Source organism: Giraffa tippelskirchi, chromosome 12 (genome assembly GCF_054371585.1).
Source record: "Giraffa tippelskirchi isolate mGirTip1 chromosome 12, T2T-mGirTip1v1.2.pri, whole genome shotgun sequence".
NCBI lineage: Eukaryota > Metazoa > Chordata > Mammalia > Artiodactyla > Giraffidae > Giraffa > Giraffa tippelskirchi.
In genome coordinates, this window is record NC_137286.1 from 146,269,947 (window position 1) to 146,293,073 (window position 23,127).

Here is a 23,127-nt window from a genome sequence, read left to right on the forward strand (position 1 = left end):
TTTCACTTATTAAATTCTCCCATCAGAATGTCTTAATGTCAGTCATTAATTTTTGAAATATAGTAATTAGAAAAATACAGATAATTCTACTTGAGTCTTTTAAATAAAAAAAGCTTGCTTAGATATAGAGTGCAATTTGAATATCTACCCAGAGGACTGATGCTGTTCCAAAATAGCATTTCATTTGCACAGTATCGCTTAGATTACACCAGTTAAATTTATTTAAATTGCAAAATTATTGCATATATATATATAGCCACCCTATAGCTTTCTATTTTCATTTCCAGTTCTACCACAAACATGAAAAGGATGTTAGTGGCAATGTAATATTTGGAGACACACAGATCTTGGAGTTAGTGAATACATGTTAAAAGGAATAAGTACTGGTATATATAAACAATAATATTGATGAATTTATGATTATAGTTTGTTCTATATAATATGTACTCTGCTACAAAATAAGGACTAAAACTTAAATAGGTGTCAGTAGGGAAGATAAGGTAAGTCCACCTACCAGAGCTTCTGCAGGTCATGTCTAATGGGCTTCCTGCACCTTGACCTAGACTCTGGGCATGTGCATTTCAGCGTGTGCAAAGGGAATAAACATTATGGCTGACAGCTGCCAGGAACAGAGCAGTAAGAGATGAGTAGGTCCTTAGGACAAAGAGGAGGTACTTTGGGATCTCAAATGAAGGAGAAAAAAATCCTACGTTAACCAAGTGAGGAAGGAGGAATATGTTAACAAGCACTCCAAAATCTCTTCCTTCATTTGCAAAAGCAAATGAAGTATTATTACCCGTTCTGAGCTCGGAGTTGAAAATGAAACTAAACATATGACATTAGTCTGGAAGCTAGAGAGCATCTCTCTCCCTCTGTAGAGGGTTGGTAGAACTTGTACCAAACAAGCACGGTACTGGGAGGTGATGCAGGGCTTTTCTTAGACAGATTCACACTCCAGACACCCAGACTCAGGGCTGATTTATTTCTCCGCATTTGGCAAAGCCCTGTGAGACAGAAGATCTCTCCCTGGGTGTCAATAAGTGGCTGTGTCTACATGCCGGCTACATACACAAGTGAAAGGGTGAACAGCCTCTCAGATTGTATAGCACCGACTTTCATATTTGGTGAAATATTTTTGAGCTCTACCTACTAGAAACACAACTAACATTTATTAAATCTTCTCATGACTTTTCTGTACCCTAAGCTTTCTCTCCACAAAACAGCAGCTCTTTAAGCGGTTCCTTTTATTGATTGCCCACTGGGCATCACGTTGACAAAGCAAAATAACCAAACCATTTCAGTATGCTGTTCCCCCACCAAATTCCCAGTTTTGTAGAAATGGCATGGTTTATTTTTAGAATTAGTATAAGTTGAATACAGTGCTTTTTCTAGTGCTATGAATCACGAGCTGTTCAATAGGAAGTACATGTCTTGGCCATCACCGGGTCCACCCCAGCTTCCAGCAGGGTGCCCAGCATGGCTGTACTTAGAAATTCATATATTGTTTACAGATTAGATAGGTGGGAAACTTAACCTTGCAGAGGGTCACCAAAGTGATCCTACAGATAAACAGAGCAAAAGTAATTAATGCAAAGGTGGATAACTGAAAATCAAGCTGCATCCTGCTTTGACTTGCAGAATTTTATTCTTTATTCCAGACTTGGAGCCCCTTACTCCAACTGTACCATCCCTTCAACCTCATGGATGCTTTGTTACCCTTGCCCACGTTTATCATTTCTTACTAGTATTAAGACAAGCCCCCGGCCACAAATCATTCCTTACTTCTGGTTTCTCTCCCCTAATACCGCTCTCAAGATATTCCCGTAACAAACATGTGATCAGCATTCCCTCCTCAAGCTGTCTGTTTGACAGGTCTGCATCACTCCATCATGAGATGCGTAAAACCCAGCGACGTCTCCAGCCCGTCTCGCCCATGTGCTCTGTGTCTGTGTAAACTGAACTCTCTGAAGTTACTCACACACACACTGCTTTTCTTCCGTTTTTATGAATCCTTCCATGTCAATCCTTTCATTCTATCTGGGATACCCTCAACTAGCCACGCTCCCCACATACATGCACACGTGTATGTGCACACACAGACCTTTCCTCCTAATTAACTCCTACTCATCACCTAAGAATCCAGTGAAACGTCACTTCCCCCTGGGAAGCCGACCACACCTCCCGGGGTGAATCAAGAGAGGAAGAGTCTCTTGATTCTCTGTGCTACACACCATCCCATCTATACTTCTAGCCTGTAATTTGCATGTAACCTACTGTATTTATCTTTTTCCCCACTGGATGGCAGGTGACTTATCAGTAGAGAGCGCCTTTTATCTTTGTGTCTTTGGTAGCCAATGGAGTGTCTTCCACATTGTTGGCATTAAAAGAAAAAAGTCAAATGGATGAATACCGAAAAATACCATCTCTACTCCTCAAACTATCAATATTTAACTTATTCCAAGAAACCTTCTCCCCTCTTCTCTCCTGTAGCATTTAGTTGGCATCTTATTGGAGACATTGGGAAGTAGCTTTAATTATTTTTTCAGGAGGGGAAATTAGAGCACCTTTCAAACAAAACTGGTCCAGTACAGTGAGCTTCTAAATTCTATGAACTTTGAACAAAAGTTTGTACTCATCATCAGAAGACAGATATTGAGCACCTTTGTCTGGATCTGATTTCTAGGATTTCTCATCTGCCTCCAGTCCCACCTACACCCTCCTCCCTCCAGATCTTACCAGCATGTAGTAAAATTATTTTCACTGATGGCGATGGGTGCTCACAAGGGTATTTTATCAGACTCCGTGAGACACTTTCAATTTTACCTGTGACACACATTTTTTTGCTAGATTGGGAAAGCAGTTTTCTAATGTGTTTTCACTTTTGCATCACCTACTCAAGACATATTTAAGCAAGTAGGGTGAACCACATGATACCCCTGAAACCACCAGCAGGCACGTCTTTCATAAGGGAACAGGTGAACCAGGGTTACAGATAGCTAAATGGGAAATGTACGATGGGGAAAGTGAGAGTGAGAGTGAAAATCAGCTGTGTCTGACTCTTTGCGACCCCATGGACTATACAGTCCGTGGAATTCTCCACGCCTGAATACTGGAGCGGGTAGCCTATCCCTTCTCCGGCAGATCTTCCCAACCCAGGAATCGAACTGGGGTCTCCTGCATTGCAGGTGGATTCTTAACCAACTGAGCTATCAGGGAAGCCCATGATGGAGAAGCTTCCTAACAAATAAAAGCACTAGGCGTACAATATCTTAAACAAGACATGCCACACAACCCAAGAATTAATTCAATTAGCGTTACATGAATATTCTGTGAAAACTGAATTTCCTCCCGTCTCACAGTCTGAGGTAATATCCTGTCATCCACCAACACCGGGAAAATCATGGGCTCCCCAGCACACACGGAGGCGATTGTGCCAGCTGATACGAAATGTCAAGGAATAAACATGTGCGACAACACTAATTTTATATGTATCTGAAGCCTGATACTTAAATCTGTTACAGCTTTATCCAGAAAGGGGAAAAAATACAGTGAAGTAAAGGTAAACAGAAAATCTATTTAGATTCCTTAAATTTTCTCAGTTCGTCCACCTAAACTATAATTTTATAATTTTGTGGGTTATTTCTATAGCTACAACCTTTCGAAAAATTGTATGAAGAAATTATTAACATTTATTTCTTCCCAAGAAAAGCTAAATTCAGAAATTCAAATTTGGTAAAAATAAAAAATAAAAGGGGTGGTGTGGTTGACAGAACTAAAGCTTCCATCACTCCATTAAAACAGAACCCTTCTTCTCGGTGTTTCTGGACACGGCAGTCTTCTGGCCGCGTTCCTCTCCTCCCTACTTTGGCAGCCACTGTCTTCATTCGCAGGGTGCCCCAGGGCCTGGTAATTACAGCCCAGCCAGGGCTGGTGATGAATGAGCTGGGGGTAACCTCAGCCACAGGTTATTCCAAGAAACATCCACATGTTTTCCTGGGCACCGGATCCAACCGGCTGGTAGTGAAACTTATTTCCAGGCTATGTCTCCGTGACAGAAGAGAACCACCAGTGATATCTGTCGTCTACTAACCTCCCACCTTCTATTTAGTAGACTTTTAACATTACTGAGAGCATTAACAGTGTTTCCTTATAGAGGGAAAATTAACTCTGATAGCAATCATATGAAAAAAACAGCATAGGAAATACATGGGAATAATCTTTCTTGAAAATTGGGTTTGCCACCATAATATGATTTCCTACAAATGTGTTTCATGCAGTTACCCAACACCATGTTTATTAAAAATAATTTGAAGATAGAATTAATGTCACTTTACTGTCCTTTTCATTTTATGATTTTAAAGCTTCTAAAAATTTAAATTAACAAAGTAACAGTAAATTGTTACATAAGATGTTATTATATAAGATTCTATATTAAAAAAATAAGAAGAAGGAATCTGTATTTCTGAACATATTCTAACTAAGTGATAGTAAATACTATTATTAGTTGTAAAAAGGATATTCTCATTTTTCAGGGGCTCTAAGACCAAGTCATAGAGAAGATTTAGTTCAGCTAAATAAAAACTTCTTTTTTTAAGAATAAGTATATTCTAAAAATTTTGAAACTTAAAATGACCTTAAATTAGTCATTTAAAATGTACTCATAATCCTAACTTAAGTGTTAATTTTTGGATATTTGTGCATCATTCACCCCAACATGTCTAACTATGTAAGAGTAAATGAATTCATTCATCTACATTAACAAAATCTATATATCCCTCTCCCACTTACTTTGAAACTATATATTCTACTTGAATCATTCCATTTCACAGAAAAAAAAATGATGCTGGTGTTATGTAAGTATCATCTCATAGTCTCACAGTAATAAGCCTTTACACTAAAATGTACTGTGTTATTTCATACTTGAAAAATAATATTCAACTGTGTTTGGAGGTGATAAATTCAAGTGATTCTTTTCATAACTTTGCACATAAAATTCATTCATCACATCCTCAGGGAGCACATTTTCCTTTCTATGTCCAAAGGTAATAGCCCTGAATAGAAAACTGATGAAGTAAAATTGTTTTATCCTAAAGGCAAAAAAATAAAAAAACCCTCACGAGGTATGTGGTGAGCACCAGGGCTGCGGAGAAGAGCACACAGGTAAACTATTTTCAGCAACTGAGAACCTAGTTCTTCTTATTATTATTAATAATAATTTAAGCATAGTTGACTTTGCAATATTATGTTAGTTTCAGGAGTACAATATAGTGATTCAACATTTAAATACATTATGAAATGACCCCAATAAATCCATTAACCTTCTGTACCTTACAAAGCTATGACAGTGGTATTGACTCTGTTCTTTATGCTGTATTATTACCTCCTTGCGACTTATTTATTTCAAAACTGGAGGTAAGCACCTCTGAATCCCCCTCATCTATTCTGACCACCCATTTTGTCCCTTCTGGCAACCACAAGTTTGGAGAGCCCAATTAATTTTTGATAAACTTCACAGCAGAACACTCAATCCCTGACTACCAAGATAATAATCCTTTTTCTTTTTAATGTAAAACTTATTGCCTCAGGCCACAGTTTACCTACAGTTACACGTGTTAAATTCTTTGTATCCCTAGCTCGAGAAATACACTATAATTTGTTTCAGACATTTTAGACAATACAATAGTTCATCACAGAAAATCTGAAAAACATTTAACATTCTGGAAGACGTTCCCACCAGCCGTTTGCCCTCATCTTTCTACAGAAACGACTCTGAGGGAGTCATCAGTCACTCCTAGTCGACGCTGATGACAGGCCCCTCAGCGGCGCTCAGCCGGCCCCAGCACCCCTTGGGCTCCTGCACACACACCGCCCGCTGCACCCTCACTCCCAGCCTCTCCGAGTTGCAGCCGCCCTGGGATTGGTCCTCTTCTTGGTCTACACTCAGGCCTTCCGGGTCCCACCCAGGGCCCTGGCGTCTGTCCCCAGGGTGCTGATGGCCCCACGTGTCCGTCTCCACCTCCTCAACCCTTGCCTGAGGCCAGGTGCACAGCTACCTGCTTCCTGCCTCGGAGACGTGGGAGCAAAGCCCCCCGGAGGAGTCCAGACCGCCGAGTCTCCGCTGTGGACGCGGGGCCTCCGGTCCTCCTCGCCACGCCCCCAGTCACCCCACCTGCCCGCACGTGTGCCCTGCTGCTCCTCCCATCGCCCTCGCGAGTCCTCCCCCTTCCCCATCTTGCCCAAGCCCCCTTCCACGTCTTTCTGGGATCAACACCGCAGGCTCCCCGCTGATGCCCACTTGCATTCTCCTCCACCCAGTCGCGGATTCACCTCTGATCGGGTCCCACGTCCCAACAAAACCCTCTGAGGTTTCCCATTTCCCACTAATTCAGAGCTGCTCCCAACCTCCCCGTCTATGAACTTATTTCCTTTTACTCTTTCCTGAACCCTCTTTCCTACTCTATTCATCTTTAACTCATGGCTGACTTTCTTTACTTTTGCCACAGATATAAACACAAGAACATACACCACTGAAGGCATCAGCTGAAGCTGTTATTTTCTGCACTTTATTCTTTTGGCCCGGAGAAGGCAATGGCACCCCACTCCAGTACTCTTGCCTGGAAAATCCCAGGGACGGAGGAGCCTGGTAGGCTACAGTCCATGGGGTCGCTAAGAGTCGGACACGACTGAGCGACTTAGCAGCAGCAGCAGCAGCATTCTTTTGGCCCAGGGATGCAATCATTATTTGCTCTTACTTATCTTGGCCCTGGGATGTGTATTTTTTCTGCAAGCACTGCTGCAGTCTCCCAAGGATGCCTTGAACTTGAGGTTTACCTGCACAGGTGGTTTAATCCGCCTTCTTCATACCCTACACTTCCTTTTAACAGCTGGCCACACAGACAGCTCAGGACGAAGTGGAACAACAGTGGCGAGTGAAACGGAAGATGAAAGAGATGTCAAGACTTCCAATGGGCAACAGGGTGCTTAGAACCTGACATACTACAGTTGCTGCAATGAGATAATAAACAGCTCTGAAGTCCCTGTAAAGGAGAAGTTGGACTAGTTTTACAATTCTAGTTATTTGGCTGTACTCCAGGTTTCCCCCTCTCTGTGTGTGCAGGCTAAGTTGCTCAGTCGTGTCCGACTCTTTGCAACGCTATGGGCCGTAGACCACCAGGCTCCTCTGTCCATGGGATTCTCCAGGCAAAAATACTGGAGTGCATTGTCATGCCCTCCTCCAGGGGATCTTCCCAACCCAGGGACCGAACCTGTGTCTCTGACACCTCCTGTTTTGGCAGGTGGATTCTTTACACTAGTGCCACTTGGAAAGACTACCCCCTCCCCACCCTGGTCTCTATTCTCAGCACTAATTTTCTGCACAAAACATGAAAGGAGAAATATTCTAACAAGCAACCAGAAAGAGTTACCACTGTGTTTAACTCCAAGACTATGGAGGATATCTCTAAGGTAGACATACATTAAAGTGAAGTGAAGTTGCTCAGTCGTGTCCGACTCTTTGCAACCCCATGGACTGCAGCCTACCAGGCTCCTCCATCCATGGAATTTTCCAGGCAAGAGTACTGGAGTGGGTTGCCATTTCCTTCTACAGGGGATCTTCCCAGCCCAGGGCTCGAACCCGGGTCTTCTGCATTGCAGGCAGACACTTTACCATCTGAGCCACCAGGGAAGCCCCATTGCTAGCCATCATGATAGCTTTTTTCTTGAGCAAGAATTCTGCTTTTACAATATGAACACTGTAAATATTGGAACTGACAGGTTTCCATCTCAGTTTTATCTGCAATAAAACTTATAGACAAACTTGTGGATCATCTCTAACAAGTATAAAGCCATCTGTGGCATGCTAATTCTTCAGAAAACATATTTTCCTTTCTCTGACTCAACTCTTTAAGTTCTCAGTATAACCTAGAGTTAAATACCTTAGTGTTATTGGTGGCAATATTTTGCTCTCTTACATTATCTTTCACACTTATTTGTATTTTATCTCATCTTGTCATGTTGTTTACGTTTTTTCAATGGCCTTTAAAGCTTCTGAAAATATTGAGGATAAATAAAGAAAAACAATAAAGAGCCAGAGAAATAGAGAAGCTATTATACCATTTTAAATAGACAAGCAAATGTCCATTAGATTTTTTTTCAGATTTCAATACTAAAGTCTTAATCTTAATTCTCCTCCACCTATATTAACTGCTCAATAAATGCAGTTTCAGCTAAGAAACAGGTATCCAACAAGTTAATTGCATTTAACTTCAACATTTAGTTACCATAAATATGTTTTCATTTGAGTCATATATATTTCTGTAAAAACACCCTGCACACTCACACACACATGATTAAACACAGATAAGCCCTGAAACTATCAGTATCATTTAATTCACAAAATCACGCTATAGGAAGCTATCATCGCCCACTTTCCCCAAAAGATGTTTCATTTCAAATTTTTGAAAGAACTTTTTCCCTCCAATTTTAACTGTGAGGCAGGGGGAATCAGTTCAGTCGCTCAGTCATGTCTAACTCTTTGCAACCCCTTGGACCGCAGCTCGCCAGGCTTCCCTGTCCATCACCAACTCCCAGAGCTTGCTCAAACTCATGTCCATCAAGTCGGTGATACCGTCTCATCCTAGACCCAATATCAATGACTGGTTATTTTAAATGAGCAAAAAAAAAAGATTTGTCTTGTGTTTCATTATTTATGTCGCCTAACATTTTGGGCCTCAGTTTCTTCATTAATTTTGTAAGAACTTGAACTAGAAGATTTCTAAGATTGTTAAAGTCAGCGTGAAGGTAGAGAAGCAGCATAAAATGAAAGATCATCATGTTCTTTTCAACATGACATACACTTTCAAGCAAAATTTAATGCTCAAAGTCAATTTTTAAAAAGCCAAAAGTCTTATAATTTTTCTTTTAGAAGAAAGCCAAGTGTCTATTTGGCAGAAACAAATTTAAACTGTGTAACTTCTGTGGCTGTCAGAAATAAGACCTTTATGGAAAATGTAAGGTATTATAATCATTTGATGGCAAAATTATTTGATACCTAACCAAACACTGTAAAATCATAAGAGAGGATATGAATTTGTGATATATCTCTTCTCTATATAATGGAAAATATTTCTTATTTTTTGTGAGGGCAGGAAGAACCTACTTTTTTTATTATGTATGTATCTTTATATCATATATCCAATTTAATTGACATCTTCAAAATTATAAAAATATAGGGCCATATGGAAATTTGGATCAAGGATCATTTTTTAAGTAGAAATGGTGAATCATTTAACTGAAAATGTATACTGGTACTTCAAATAGTTTCCAATTTATTTTGAAATTGTCCTTTCAAAAGTTACTGGAGGAAGGCACAGCGCACCCTGCTGAAGCTTCGACCAAACCACCACCCTCTGTCCAGTGTCTCAGCACGACGTCCTCTCTGAGACAGGGAAGCCCGGCGTCTTCCCTCCCGTCCCCAACCACACCCAGGCAGTCTTGCTGCTGCTGTCAGCTGCGAGGGCGGGGGAAGGTGCAGAGAAGTCTGTGCTGTGAGGCGGAGCCCCGATTTCCCTAGGGACATTCTTGGCTCCTGGGTCTAGACATCTTATACCTAGATAACGAAATCTACCTTTGTTTGTTGGTTTCTACTTGCAAAGCTACATTTTGCAAGTGGAAACAAACCTTCACAAGCAGTGGTTCCAACTGGAAGGAGGCAATCTTGCCTTCCTTTCCCGCTCTAGGACCCAGACATGCTCACACTCCAGGATTCCGGGGCTCCTAGAATCAGGAGCAGCTCTGCCCTGTGTGGTCTAGGATGTGCCTCTTAGAGTCCAAGCCGCTCTCTCTGCCCCCTGAGACTCTGCGCCTGACACACCGTTGTCCATCTAACAGCTTTTCATTTTTTAGCCATAGCTCATCATCTACCTCAGAGGGATAGCATGAAATTTAAAGAGGTTGGGTCCAGAGCATACTATGAGCTTCTTGGAAGATAGACCGTGCACTGAATATTGGAATCATCCCCTGAGTTTTCACTTTCAGATAACTGTTTATTGGGATTTTTGGTTTTTGTTGTTTTTTTTTTAAAAAAAAAAAGCCCTAAAAGCTTCAAAATCAGAAATTACTAAATGCTTGCTTTTATATTTTCCTTTCTGTATTTATGCACTGAAGTATTATGGGGCATTGGTGCTAAGTCTGTATTTTTCTTATGTTCATAACTACACACTCATCTATGCAGTCAATAAACATTTGTAAGACCCCATTACATGTTAGCACTCCCCAAGATTGAGATCCAGAAGAAAGGAAGAGGAAAGATCTTTAGGTTGTGAAATCATGCAAACAATGATGCTGCAGATCTGCAGTGATGAAAGCTTGATGCCACTTAAAAGATGTTTGGAATTTAATTTGCTCTCAACCTTTGATTTTTAATGATTCACGGAAAATGCAAAAGCGTTACTTTTTAATCCTCTTTTAGGAAATGAATCACCGGAACTTCACCAGATGTTTGTGCCCAGAAATAAGTTTATCCTTCCCGTTTGGAGTCACTTATTAAAATTCCTCATATAGTTTCATTAACCTGAGACCACCTGAAGGTGATTAGCTGGTTTGCATAAAGGTGGATCCATTATGTAAAGGATGGGCTGAGACAGGCATCAACAAGGTGAACTGAAATAAAATTCTGAAATGCACGTGAAGAAAGTACAGTCTAAGTGACTAGGAAAATAGGCACATTCCTAAAAGTAGTCTCATACAAGTACGAGCAAACACATGTGCATACATGCACACACACAGATGCTCACACATGCTCACAAGAACATAGGAAGGCTCAGAGCGACTCCTTTATCCCGTCATCGCTGAGATACTGAACGTGAACCTGAGGAATGGACTCAGGTAAGATCTCTAGAAAGAGGCTCAGCCTCTGAATTTGTTTTCTCATTTAAATCGGAGCAATCATAGCTTTCTGCTGGGGCTGCTGAATACAGCCAATGAGAGAGTGTACATCAGTGGCCGGCCTGGCCCCTGGTACAGTCCAGTTACAGGACGAGCTACAGTCTGCTGCTCTGTTGCTGTGGGTATTAAAAAAAAATGACTATCTTGACTATTTTACTAGCTGCTAAGGATTTCAGAATTTCATTTAAATTTACCTTTGGATGACTGTCTCAGCCCATCCTTCTACACAAAAAATTTGCTTTTATGCAAACCAGCTAATTATCTTCAGATAGTCTTAGATTCACTAGGTAAACTCCCTAAAAATTAACCAAGGATCAATAACTTCATGAAAAATGGGCAGTAATCAAAGAACAGCAGTTAGTAAATATGAAGCCGTATTTCCCGTCTAGGAGAGAGTAACAGGCTTGGAATGTTAGTAGAGATCACTACTGTGATGGAAAATGGTTTGTGTGGTTTTTAAAATGGTTCTTTGAGCTTTCATTTTTCAAAGATGTGGAAGACTTTTTAATAGTGAAAAAGTGTACCCTACTTCTGTTTTTAGGGTAAAACTGCCTTGAAAACATTGACCCCCCCCCCATGTTTTGTAAGATGTGAAATCCAACCAAGCCCGTGAGGCCTGGCACAGTGGGCATTCGGACAAGGACAATGTCAGCTGTCCGCCCTGGAATCTTCAGGGCCCCAGTCTGCACTGGCCAGGCCTCATCCATCAGTGAACACTCAGCCTGAAAACCAGCTGTGCGTCATCATTAAACACGTCCTCCGGTCATTACTGTGTCCACAGGGTGTCATGAGGCTTTCCCAAATAACTTGCTAGAACAGAGGATGGTTTATGATGCAGTGATTACACTTTCAGCCTATTCTTACCTTTTACACATGCACCCAGCCCCTTTACCTTTTAGGAAACAAGCTGGTCCACATTATCCTAGAAGGTAGCCTCAGGGTTTCCCCACAGCATCCGGCACACAGTATGGCGCCGAGCGGGCACTCAGGACAGACTCAGAGACTGAGATCATGGCATCTGCGGCTCTCAGGATGAGTGGCCCCGGGACAGGAGGCAACACCCGTCACCACTGCATTCCCACTCCCAGGGCTACCCAGGAGGTCTCTGGGCATTGCCCGCTCCCTGATTCTGGGGGGACCGAGGGGAAGACTGGAAAACAGACCAGAAACCAAACGCTTGAACCGAGTCCTTGTCCCCATTCTCCCCTACTGCCCCGGCCTGCGCTGCGATCTGAGAGTGACCTGTCAACAGGAGAGGGCGCGCACGCGGCTCTCCCCAATCCTACATGAGAGCCGCTGCTCTCGGCAGTCACGCGTGAGCTGGCTCTCAGCCGCCTCCACGGATGCCAACACCCCAGCCACGGTTTTCACTTCATCCTTGAGGACTTCTTACTACTCCCTTTGTGTTTTCATAACTAGAAGCTTGTGTTCGCGCTGTTCTCTCTGAACTTGATGCTCTTCTTTCCAGTTTATTTCTACTGAAAGAATCAGAACTTATTCTTGCCTCATTGTTTTTCTTTGTTTGCTTTGTTTTCAAATAGCATTTATCTGGGGCTTCCCTGGGAGCTCAACTGGTGAAGAATCTGCCTGCAATGCAGGAGACCCCGATTTGATTCCTGGGTCGGGAAGTTCCCCTGGAGAAGGGATAGGCTACCCACTCCAGTATTCTTGGGCTTCCCTGGTGGCTCAGCTGGTAAAGAATCCACCTGCAATGCGAGAGACCTGGGTTTGATCCCTGGGTTGGGAAGATCCCCTGGAGGAGGGCATGGCAACCCACTCTAGTACTCTTGCCTGGAGAATCTCCATGGACAGAGGAGCCTGGCGGGCTACAGTCCATGGAGTTGCAAAGAGTCAGATGCAGTTCTAAGCACACAGCATTTATTTAGTCCACACTGTGAATCCTCCAGTGTGGTGGGCCCTGTGTCTACCCTCAAGGGCTAAGACACGAGACTGGGAAGAGACAGGTAAGTTGCATTTCTAAGATATGTACCACCTGCATGCATTAACAAATAAGGCAGAGGCCTGAGGAGATAAGGAAAGACTTAACTTTTAAGTCTTAGACAAGACCATCAGACGAGATGCTCTCATCGCAGGACAGTGAAGGCTCTGGGGATTTGGGGGCCGGGGAGATGGTCAGGCTGGCAGGAGTGACAGGCAGGTGTAGGAGATGACATCATCCATGCAGCAGAGGACCATCCCGCCCCCTGTCCTTCCCACTGCTCAACCGTAAGATCCTCCTGGAAGCTCTGGGCTCAGTTCTGAGGACTGCATCCTCACAGATGGAAGGGAGCTGAGCAGGGGACCCATGAGGTGTGAGGGGTTTGTTACAAAGTGCAGAGGCCATTCCCAGGGGCAGTCCTCTGCTGTGTGGGCAGGAGAGAGAGGAACAGAACAGCTGCAGGCAAGCGTCTGGGCATTCGGACCAGAGATCATCTCTACACAGTGTTAAAAGTCTCAATTCAGATACCACCATTCCCACTAAACCTTGCCTTCCAGAAGACAGCTAGCATTCTGTGCACTCTTGCATAGTGTCTTCTGCCCTCAAGTTCACGTGGCCGCCTCTGCACTGCACCGGTAGACAGCAGGCAGCTGGCCCCACCGGGGTACCGGCTGCCTACCCCCCACCGCCCTCCCATCACCTGCTCGTAGCCAGGGCCATCAGCCAACAGGCGCTAGTTGAGTCGATGTGGTTGGAGTCGTTCGATTACCTTTCTCTGGGGGTGGAACCCGGCTTTACCTATCTGTTGGAAATGTTAAAGTAGCTTTATCATGTTGCGTTACAACTTCTTTCCCCTTTGTTTCTCTCTCAGGAATCCCTAGAACTTTGAAAGTGTATCATTAATCATCCTGAAGTCCTAATAGGAATGTTGATCACAGTGTTCTGCTCAAGCCAACAAGAATTTTCAAAGTTACAATAATACTAAGGGAAAATTTCTCAAACTGAAAGAAAGGTTCCAACGATTTTAGTCATCACGTTCTATATGTATATGCAGAGTCCTTCCCTTCCTTCTCCCTCAAGATCTAACCTTATATGATGAGTGATCTGACCAAGATCGTCTGTCCAGAGTGTGTAAAACATTTAAGGATAAGGGTCTCTGGACAAACGGTCCATGCACAGGCAGCTGTGTGGCCATCTAGCTCATGGTAGCACAATGCAGGGTCAGCAAGAAAGCTTCCCGTGACCACCAGCTAGGGAACCCAGAGACCACAGGAAACACACACTTTGTACACGAAGACCCCTGACCTTGGAAGTGAGCCTCATCACCGTCCTTAGGGCTCCCTTTCTGGATGTAACATGGGGAGCTCAGGTGGACAGAGCATACCTCTCTGAGTCACGCCTCTTCTCTGTATGGGTATTTTCAATTCTACCCTTCAGAAGAATTTCAGTTGGCTACTTGTCCAGTGCTGTGCTTAGTTTCTCAGGCATGTCTGACTGTTTGCGACCCCATGGGCTGTAGCCCACCAAGCTGCTCTGTCCATGGGGATTCTCCAGGCAAGAATACTAGAGTGGGTTGCCATGCCCTCCTCCAGGGGACCTTCCCAACCCAGGTCTCCCGCATTGCGGGTGGATCCTTTACCATTTGAGCTACCAGGAAAGCCCTTTATCAGAATTCTTATTGGAAATGTAACCATTCACTACACAATGGAAGGGGTTATCTTTTCTTAGGGGTAAACCCTTCTAGATAAAAAGACAAATTGTTTAATTTCACATAAGAAAATGTTTTTAAAAGCAATTCCATGAACGTAAGGAAATGCTCTTGATGACTTTTAGAATAAATTGATTTGAAAAAATAAAACACATCAATTACTGTTATTGGATACTACATTTTCAATTAAACTCTCATCTGGCATTGTCTGAACGATACAAACATTTCTTAATTAACGTTTTTGCATCATTAAATTCTTTACTGGATATCATGTGGCCATTAGATGTGCTGAGTCTACTGTGTCAACAAAGAAATATATTTCTATGACTCTTTGTCCGGATTTTAAACCTCCTGCTGCTTGGTTTCCATCACCAACCTGTTAAATGTTGTTATTTCCAGGGGCTCCAGTTTCTATTTCCATTTGGTTCTTTCCACACCCCTAGATCATCACGCCTCCTTCCGTGGTTTCATACTGAACTGCGCATTGGTGTCTATTCACCACCCACCTCCTGACCTGGCCTCTCCAAGCCGCTCTTCCTCTCTCACCTTCTTTCTGTCGCCATCCCACTCTGCCCGCACCCCTGCCACGGAGGGGAGGAGACATCGGTGCTTCTACCCCCAGAACAGCAACTGCTGCTGCTGCTGCTAAGTCGCTTCAGTCATGTCCGACTCTGTGCGACCCCTTAGACGGCAGCCCTCCAGGCTCCCCCGTCCCTGGGATTCTCCAGGCAAGAACACTGGAGTGGGTTGCCATTTCCTTCTCCAATGCATGAAAGTGAAAAGTGAAAGCAAGGACGCTCAGTCGTGTCTGACTCTTAGCGACCCCATGGACTGCAGCTTACCAGGCTCCTCCATTCATGGGATTTTCCAGGCAAGAGTAGTGGAGTGGGGTGCCATCGCCTTCTCCGAACAGCAACTGCAGATGAAGTCAAATGATACCTCACATCTTTTAAGCCCTGTGTTTGTTGTAAAGGCAATCATGCTCTCATTTAATCCTCATCAGTCCAAACAAGTAGTTTCTATTCTCTTCGAATGAGTGAAGAAAATGAGACTTGTAGATATAAGCTATTTTCCCAAAGTCACAGAACAGCGCATGGGGGAGTGGGGATGGGCCATGTGTACTGACTGCATGGTGACCACCTCTATGAATCCCACATGGAGCTCCACCATGGAAACCCATCCAATTAAAAATAAGTACATTTGAAAAGAAACAAAATAATTTATCACAAGAACATGTAAAGATACAATATTAAATTGTCAGGTGAAAATACATAAAATATGGTCAAAATATTGCTTAACAGGCTTTTTAGTTATTCTGTTTAACTACTGCTTTTAATCATGTTATTCAGTCAATACACCCACAGCCTGGGTGGTTATATGGTAAAGAATTAAATGTGAAATGTGAGATAACAGGAGCAAAAACAAGCAAAATAGTAGATGCCTTTGACTCCTATGCCTTATGGAAATGTGAACTGAAATTTCTGGAAACTTTATATGGGTTTAGAGTGACAGCTTCTCTTCTCCTGTGGTAACATTTCAAGTGTGTTTCTCCCAAGGTAAACTGAGAAAAATATCTATACCCAGCAGTCACTTGACTATTTTTTTCAGTGGAATCAAGAATTTTTGGATTTCTTAGTAACCAGGTCACAAATAATTACAGAGCCACAAGGACTATTTTTTTGTGTGCATGTCAAAATGAAAAATAATCCTGGCTAGACTGTTTTTGAAACCAGAGACCTTCTCTGCAACATTTATGGAGTAACAGGTTTACAATTCAGTTGCATGCATTTCTCTTTCCTCCCAAGGAACTTGATCACTAGATGACATTCTGAATGTGAAGGATTAATTGTGAGCATAGCATTCATCTGCTGGGAAGGAGGGAAGGTGTGGTAAGTGCAGGGGAGAAGGGAAGGAAGTGGGCAGGAAATCTTAGAGCTTCAACTGCACAGAAAATTCTACAGTGATCCTTCACTTTGTATAAATGTGTCCACAGCTCATGAAAAGTGGGTAGAGAGGTTCACTAAACTAGGGCACCATCCTACACCATCCTGGGGCAAAGCCATTAACGTCTTAGAACACTGGTTTCATTTGTCGTAGCTTAAAAGGCAATTAACAAAATATTTGGCAAATAATTGGTGTTTTTTATATATATACATATATGGCTTCCCTGGTGGCTCAGATGGTAAAGAATCTGCCTGCAATGCAGGAAACTCAGTTTGATTCCTGGGTAGGGAAGATCTCCTGGAGAAGGGAATGGCAACCCACTGCAGTATTCTTGCCTGGAGAATTCCATGGAGAGAGGAGCCTGGCGGGCGAAAGTCCATGGGGTCACAAAGAGTTGGACATGACTGAATAACTAACACACACATACACACACATATTCCCTTTCCTTAAGCTTGTTGTTGTTGTTCAGCCACTAAGTCGTGTTCGACTCTTTTGCGACCCCATGGACTATAGCCTGTCAGGCTCCTCTATGGGATTTCCCAGGCCAGAGTACTGGAGGGGGTTGCCCTGCCCTCCTCCAGGGGATCTTCCCAACCCAGGAATCAAACCTGGGTCTCTTGCATAGCAGGCACATTCTTCACCACTGAGCCATCCTGGGAAGCCAGGCAGCTTAAATGAAGATTGTGAGTTGCAGTTTTGACTCACGCTCCACAAATCTGACTTTATCTCTAGGGCCGTACACTTCATATATTCTGGAATAGTCTCAGTTTCCTGCAGCTTTTAAAATGTTCAGAAGTATTAATTTATTATATCAAGAAATTAATATTTTATTTTTTCAGAGGTTTGCTGGTCTTTATAAATTTACAGCAAAAAACAAATATGCCTTTTCTAGACTTCAGTTTTATTTGGAAAATACAGATATCTTTAACTATGTACAATAAGGTAGGATTCAAAGCATTTTTGTCTTTATGAATTCCCTCTTAGGTACACCTAGGGCTTAACATGTAACAATTCCTCAAAGACTGTTTGTTGAAGGAATGACAGTCTTTTCTCGGCTGAGGGACAGGAACTGGGCTGGGGGGCGGGGGTTACAGAGCCAGAGCTCACGCTGCAGGGAATCCTCACCCTCACCTGGACCATGTGTGCAGGCGAGCGCTGGTTAGAATCACGATAAACGTTAGAGGACGCGACTCTTGCAGCAGATGCCCCCTCTGAGTAAAGCCAGAGAGAGCACCTCGAAGGGGCCCCTTCGCCTTCACAGGGTGCCTGCGCCCACCCCTCAGGACCTCTTCAGAGCCCCCTCCCTGAGGGGGTCCAGAGCCCCAGCGCTTCTCTTTTTCAACGGTTTTGTTTAAATATGGAATCATTTAGGTAAAGATGTGATGGTTTACGAGTATCTGCCGCTCGCAGGGGACTATAAGCTCTGGGAGGGCCCGCCCGCCCATGTCTGCCCGGCCCATTCTGCACCCTACGGAGTGGACCCCTCCCGCCGCCACGGAGGGGCACGCTCCAAGTCAGGGCAGAAAGTCCGAGCCTCGGGGAAGCTGGTCTGAGTCCACTTTCAGCATGCTTTCCAACTCACCACAGCTGCATGCATGACCTAACTGTTCAAAAAGTCTGACCTTTCTTCCTGAGTTATAAGTTTAAAATTAAATTATGTTTAGCTTTAACTTTAGTAACAAATATTTTTTATACTAAAAGGTGAATCACATAGTTGAGGTTTGACAGAAAACAACAAAATTCTGTAAAGCAACTATCCTTCAATTAAAAATAAATAAATTAAATGCATGCACACATGTACAAGAAGGTTTAGACATGTACAAAAAAAAAAAAACGGAGAATCACATAAGCAGTGCTGTGAGAAAGCACAATTTTATTTTGATTTTCTGCTGCCCCTTGACAATAGAGACAGTGGGGAGATCTTTCCGTTTCCCTGGTGAGTCTTCAGCACAGTCTCTGTGCCATTTCTGCACATGAAGAGACAGACGGGCTTACAGTCTTTCTACGTGGCAAACGCTTAATTCCGTGAGGAGAACCGATAGTGAAAGGTGCTGTTCTGAAGTCCAAGACGAACCCAGCGCTGGGTTTGCCCTCAGTTCTCTACAGGGGAGGGTGGGTGTGTGTGGGTGGGGGCGGGTGTCTGTGTGTGTGGGGGTGTGAGTGTGTGTGTGGGTATGTAGGTAGGTGTGTGTGTGTGGGGTGTGTGTGTGGGGGGGTGTATGTGGGTGTGTGTGGGTAGGTGTATGTGGGGGGGTGGGTAGGTGTGTTGGGGTGTGTGGGGGGGGTTGTGGGGGGGGTGGGGGGTTTGTGGGGGGGGGTGTGTGTGGGGTGTGTGTGTATGTGTGTGAGTGGGTGGGGGGTGTGTGGGAGGTTGGGAGGTGTGTGGGGGGGTATGTGGGTGGTTATGTAGGTGGGTGTGTCGGTAGCTGTGTGTGTGGGGTGTGTGTGTATGTGTGTGAGTGGGTGGGGGGGTGTGGGAGGTTGGGGTGTGTGTGTGGGGGTATGTGCGTGGTTATGTGGGTGGGTGTGTCGGTAGCTGTGTGTGTGGGGTGTGTGTGTATGTGTGTGAGTGGGTGGGGGGGTGTGAGAGGTTGGGGTGTGTGTGTGGGGGTATGTGCGTGGTTATGTGGGTTGGTGTGTCGGTAGCTGTGTGTGTGGGGTGTGTGGGGTGGGTGTGTATGGGGGTGTATGTATGTATGTGAGTGGGTGTGTGGGGATGGGTGTATGTGTGTGTGAGTGTGTGCCTGTGTACCAGTGGGGCTGTGGGGGTGTGTGTGGAGTCTCTGCCCCCTCGCAGCTCTGGAGTGTGGATGCTGGGCTCCCGGAGAGGCCTGGGCCAGCCCGAGCCGCCTCTTCCCTGGGGGAGCTGGGGAGCCTCTCAGAGCCGCCCTTTAGGACCTCCCTCCCTGGCCCCTCCCTCCTCGCCCCCCCTCACCCCACCTCCCTCCTCGTCCCCCACGCCCCTTGGCCCCTGGCCGGCACAGCTGTCCTTCTCTCTGCGGGCTCACTCGGGACTCTTCCCGGCCTCCGGGCTCCCAGCTGAGGCTGTCCTGTGGGGTCTCCCGGGCACCTGGTAACCGGACCACCCTGCTCCTGTGACCACATCACCGGCGGCATGAAAAGCATCCAGCAGCCTCTCTCCGAAGCCTACGTCCAGCCCCCGGGCGAGCCTTCCACGGCGGGACCGCGCCCCGTCACTCCCTGTCGGGGCCCCAAACCTTTCCCTGCCCCAGGATCCTGCTGGGCTGGGAGGCAGCGACCCCTGCCTGGGACCTCCTTCGGCTCTGGGTTTAGAGGCATCTCCCAGGCCGTTTCCCGTGGAAATCTGCAGAGGGGAGGACGCGCTTTGATCACCCGCCTTTGAGGTCTGGTCCCCTATTCTGGTAACTCAGGAGTCTGAATGCAGAGGCTCCTGTTTTACCACCATCACGGTGCTTAAAGACAGGATGTACAGGGACATCGGAGAACCCAACCATTCCAGGCTCCCAGTCCCACAGCCAGGGCTGAGGCCCGAGTGGTCCCAGGGGGGCTCTGGAGGAGGGGGAAGTCAGGGGGACTCCTGGTGAGGGGAGGGGGCCAGGAAAGTGGACCCCCACTCTGTCCAGCTCTCCTCCATCCCTAACAGGACAGGGTATTACAGGTTTCAAAGACGAAAACCGTCAACATCTCAGCATGTCACACTGGTGATGCTTCTCCTTGGAAAGGCAGGAAAAAAACATGTCATTTCAGTTTAGCTATCTCTGCTGGATTATTTCACTACCACAGTTAAGGGATTTCAGGATATTTAATACTTGTCCATGAGCACAGCTGTGGACAGGTATCTTCAACTTGGTGATGTTTCTAAATAAACTAACGCCTAGCTAATCAACCTCTCTGACTAGCTGGCGTGGGTGCATGCTACTTCTGTGGGTCCCTGAAGGCCCGCAGACTCCTCTATCACCTCACCGCCCTGCAGGCCGTCTCCTCTGCTCTGCCAGGGCTCCTGGGAGACGGAGGAACACGCCCACTGCTCTGTGCACATCTCATCTTCCCTCCCGGTCAAAAATACTCCTTTAAGACACAAACTCTCTTACTTGAGCATTTTTGTTTCCCCAATAGTACTAAAAGCAGAGAAGGGGCATAATGAATCTTCTCCATGGAATTCTCCAGGCAAGAATACTGGAATGGGTGGCCATTCCCTTCTCCAGGAGATCTTCCCAACCCAGGGATCGAACGTGGGTCTCCTGCATTGCAGGAGGATTCTTTACTGTCTGAGATACCAGGGAAGCCCTAAAGTATTTTTTTTTTAATTACTCAAAATTGATTATATAGGAAAGCAAGGGCTAGAATTCAAGCACAGAATGACAGCAGCTTGAAATAAAAAATGGTCTAATAGTTTTTAGGGCTTCCCAGGTAACTCTCCTGGTAAAGAAGCACCTGTAATGCAGGTGATGCAAGAGACATGGGTTCAATCCCTGGGTCGGGAAGACCCCCTGGAGGAGGGCATGACAATCCACTACAGTATTTTTGCCTGGAAAATCCCAAGGACAGAGGAACCAGCTGGGCTACAGTCTGTGGGGTCTTGAAAAGTCAGACATGACTGAGCACACACAGAACAGAATATTAAAAAAAAAAAAAAACCCACCTTTGTATATTCACTTGGGTTCTTGACAGGTATGTTTAGATGCAAAGTTTATGGGAAGGAAGAGGGATAAGACAGGACACTGTTATTTCCCAAAGACATTCATATTTTCAGTAGGGGCTAATAGAAAATTGCATAAATTACTTTATGTTTCTATTCTTTTGACATATACTATATTATTTTTAAAGGGAAAATTTTCATCTTCCCTGAAGCAAAATTTTGTTTCAACAATGTCTCTCTAAATCTTTAATGGGTTCAGTGCGTTGCTCTAGAAATTCAGATTCCAACCACATAAAGCACACCAGCACTGAGGGGAAAGGGACAATAATGAAAGCAAAGTGCAGAAACACAAACAGTAAAATCACCCGTGTTGTCGTTGTTGTTCAGTCACCCAGTTGTGTCTGACTCTTTGAGACTCAAGGAATGCAATATGCCAGGCCTTCCTGTCCCTCACCATCTCCCAGAATTTGCCCAAGTTATGTCCATTGCATTTGTGATGCCACCCAGCCATCTCAACTTCTGTCACCCTTTTCTCTTCCTGCCTTCAATCATCTTCCCAGCATCAGGGTCTTTTCCAATGAGTCACCTCTTCACATCAGGTGACCAAAATACTGGAGCTTCAGCTTCAATATCAGTCCTTCCAATAAGTATTCAGGGTTAATTTCCTTCAGGATTGACCAGTTTGATCTCCTTGCAGTCCAAGGGACTCTCAAGATTCTTCTCTAGCACCACAGTTTGAAGGCATCATTTCCTTGGCATTCTGCCTTCTTTATGGTCCAACTCTTACAACCGTATGTGACCACCCTATTGATTCATTAAACCAGTATACTGGAGCACCAAGTCTTTGCTAGTCAACAGTGAATAAGTTAGACCAGGCGCCTCTCTCATAAGGCTTACATTCTAGTTAGGATGGGGGGAGCAGATAACAAATAAACCACAGACATCATTAATGTAGGCAGGGGGGAAGCTCTCTGAAAGGGTGATGTTGGATGGAAGAACTTGACGAAAAACCATGGGAATGTCTGGGTGTAGAACTTTTCCAGGGCAGTCTAAGGTTGCACGGTAAAGGCAATGTTGGTATGTAGGACAGACAGCAGGAGGGTCTGCGGACCGGGTAGGAGTGGGGAGACTCTCCAAGGGAAAGTCCAGAGGCGGTGTCAAAGCCAGCATGTCCGTGACTCTACAGACAAGCAACCCTAGCTCCAGTGTCTGCGACCTGCTGCCTGAGAGGCGGGTTCAAGATTTCAACCCAAAGGAAGAATCTGCCTGGAGGATTCAGAGGTCAGAGAAAAGACTGGTAGAATGTGGCTCCTGGGTCTGGTGACATAAAACACGTTACCGAATGAAAATGCCACCAAAGTGAAGCAGACAAGGATCTCTAAACAGAGGTCGTGGGTGAGGCTGATGGTTACGGGAAGCAGGAAGGCACCTTTTAAATTGAGTAGAAGGACACAGGACAAAAAGACCCAGCCAGGAAAGCCTAGACTCTTGTTCTGTCACTAGAGCGGCCAGGAAGGTTTCTGGGACAGCCTGCTTCCCTGGAGACACGCTCTCTGCAGGCCCCTTGAGAGGGTCTGGAGAGAAGTCACCAAGATTAGGGAGGAGCCGGGTGTGTCTGCGCTCGCTCACCTCCCACCCTGTCTCACCCCTTCCTCTGTCTCCACTCCTCTGCCCTCCCCCCGGCCATTCTCCTTTATCCTCTTTCCCCTTTCTCTTCCCTTCTTCTTTTTACTGGACCCTACTGTTTACTTTTTAAGGTGACAATTTGTTATAACGGATACAATCCATAATTATAAACCATTCTTTGTTTCAGGCTCCCACATAAATGAAGAATCACACTGGAGTCGAATTTTTTTCTCGGCTTTCCAATAAATGAAATTAAAACCGTCTTGGCTGACAATTAAAGGGAATACACCTTGGTCTTATGGACTTTGGCCAAAACGGAAATTCAAGGGGTGGTCCTTTGAGTCT

General features: G+C 44.8%; 1 protein-coding gene and 1 non-coding gene across 2 annotated transcripts in view; both read right to left on the reverse strand.

Moving 5' to 3' along the window:
- The window catches only part of NALF1 (NALCN channel auxiliary factor 1), a 588,087-nt gene that overhangs the window by 403,099 nt on the left and 161,861 nt on the right, over positions 1–23,127 (reverse strand). The window lies entirely within an intron of this gene.
- Positions 7,613–7,684, reverse strand: TRNAC-GCA (transfer RNA cysteine (anticodon GCA)). Its single transcript has one exon. It is a non-coding gene; the product is annotated as a tRNA-Cys (tRNA).